At 36.6% G+C, this 2,342-nt stretch overlaps 1 long non-coding RNA gene across 1 annotated transcript; it reads right to left on the minus strand.

Annotated features, from left to right (window-relative positions):
* Positions 1-293: 293 nt before the first annotated feature.
* LOC133306275 (uncharacterized) lies at positions 294-2,110 on the minus strand. The gene is made up of 3 exons (XR_009750866.1): positions 1,812-2,110; positions 1,053-1,126; positions 294-875 (listed from the first exon to the last, which is right to left on the minus strand). It is a non-coding gene; the product is annotated as an uncharacterized LOC133306275 (long non-coding RNA).
* Positions 2,111-2,342: the final 232 nt, after the last annotated feature.

The raw sequence follows: 2,342 nt of genomic DNA on the forward strand, positions 1-2,342 counted from the left end.
ATTTCATGGTAATCGATTACCAATGAAAAGTAATCGATTACCATGCAGTAAAAATGACAGATAACTTCTTTAAAGACACAAAATGAGTGATGGAACTTACTCCTAACACTTTGATACTTAATATACATCTTACACAAGTACTAATATAGGCTCTAGGCCCTTCTATCATGCATATTCATTATGAATACATCAATTACAATATTTTTCATTTGTTTTGCCATTTACACATCATATGGCTCATTTTACCTCACAAGTCACTAAATGCCTTTAAACATAGTGTGTGGCCATGGACAAATCTCATGCTCACCAAAATACCAATATAAACCAAGGCATGAAATATAAATCAAATACAAAAGACTTAGAATCTAATATAAACTCCTCCAAAATGTCATGCCATCATATGCACCTCATGCTAGAATCCTCCACTAAGCGGGCCTCTTGCCCGAAGCTCCTCCATGCTCATAATAACCTAAAATGATGTCCCCAAACGCGGGGTGAGATATACAAATATATCTCAGTAAACCAAGGGTACTAGAGAATCACTCCATCCCATGGCTCACTCAATGTGCAACAAATAACATCATGTAAAATGCATAACATACAAAATCACAACAACTGGGCACAAATCCAAGAACATCCACCTAATGATTTCCGTTCAAGGACCCCATCATATAACTCCCGGGAATCTTCCCGGTGCCTCTCCCATGGATGAGACGACCTCATGGCAAAACCCAACTGGAACTCCTCATGAGCCCTATCCAGCGGAAGTCCCACGTTTGGATCATCCTGGTACGGCTCTCAGAGTCGGCTCCACGGCAAAACCCGATCGGAATCCCCAAAGGATATCTTCAGCAGAAGTCCAAACCAACACACATCTACAGGCCAGAGATCACAAAATTTCACACACAACATGCTCCAAGCATGTCACAATCAAGCCATAACGCATGAATATACATATTCACACAATGGCAAAGGCACAAAATCTAACCACAACCTTCCACTAGGTGTGGTGGAGCATACAAGGGATTAAAATCCAAGTTCCAAAGGTTTACCTCACTCCGAAGCCAATGCTCCTCAACGTAAGCTCCAAGCTTAATCCACTTCTATTGAATCTGTGAGTGGCAACCTATATGATCATTGATCAAACAACAATGATCAACAACATTCACATAATACTCATCAACTTTACAATAATAATAACCAATAAATCACTTAGGCCTATGGCTATTTTTCCATTTATCTCAACTATCTCAATCACTTTAATCCTTGAACTAACTCATCATCATAACCATGTATGCACCAAGGCACCAACCATTGATTTTAGTATTTTACATTATTTTTCTCACCATTTTCTTCCAATTTCCTTTATAGCTTGAATTCCCACATACAAATATATATCCAACATTCTTTCTTCCAATTCCACTTTATCACAATATACTATCATCCATTTAAACACCATTTTTCAATCATACAACTTCAACTACACAATTTTTACATCATTTTTCCTAAATTCCCTCTATGGTTCGAATTCTTCAAAGAAGCCTACACCAAGGCTTTCAATTCAATTTAACACCTACACATGTTTTACAATCCTATTATTGACTCATACCAAAGCTCCACAACTCAATTATCCAATCCCATCATCATGACAATTCATAAAGTATTGAAATCTCATCATAAAATTTCCTAAGTTAAAATTTCCAAATCACAATAATTTTTATTGCATCAATCATCATCATTTATCATTCTAAGCATCTAATTCCAAAGGAGACATACCATTTAATGTTCCTAACTATCATAACTCAACTTACAACTTCAAAATCTTCATCAATATTATGATCTCCATGAATACTCAAAGAGGATAGAAAAACTTAACACCAATAGTCTCCAATGGTCCAAGGGAATGATCTCCAAGCAATGAATCAACCCAAAAATCACAAAAAATTCCCCAAAATTTCGTGGCTATTTTAAGGGTATAACTCCTCACACAATGCTCCCCACAAGATGCACTCTACATGGAAGTTACTCACAAGAGTGTGGGGAACAACTTTGTAGTTGGAAGTTTTTGCTAAAAGTGTCAAGAAAATAAGTTGGAATTTCAAAAGCTCAAACCCTCACAAATGGTGAAAAGCCTCCACGGGAAGAAGGAGAGGGAGGAGAGAGAAAAGTGGGAAAATATGATTTTTCATGTCACTTAAGTCACTTAAAACTCTTAGGTGGGTCCCACATGCGAATTAACTTTAATGAATCACCTAACTTAAACCACAAATTCATAACCTACGTATTTTTCTCGTTCGCGTTATATTTTTGTTTTCCTAAAATACTGATCAAAATTTCATGCT

The sequence above is a fragment of the Gastrolobium bilobum genome, unplaced genomic scaffold (assembly GCF_033153095.1).
Source record: "Gastrolobium bilobum isolate Gb01-03AN ecotype WA unplaced genomic scaffold, APGP_CSIRO_Gbil_v1 utg19100, whole genome shotgun sequence".
Classification (NCBI taxonomy): Eukaryota; Viridiplantae; Streptophyta; class Magnoliopsida; order Fabales; family Fabaceae; genus Gastrolobium; species Gastrolobium bilobum.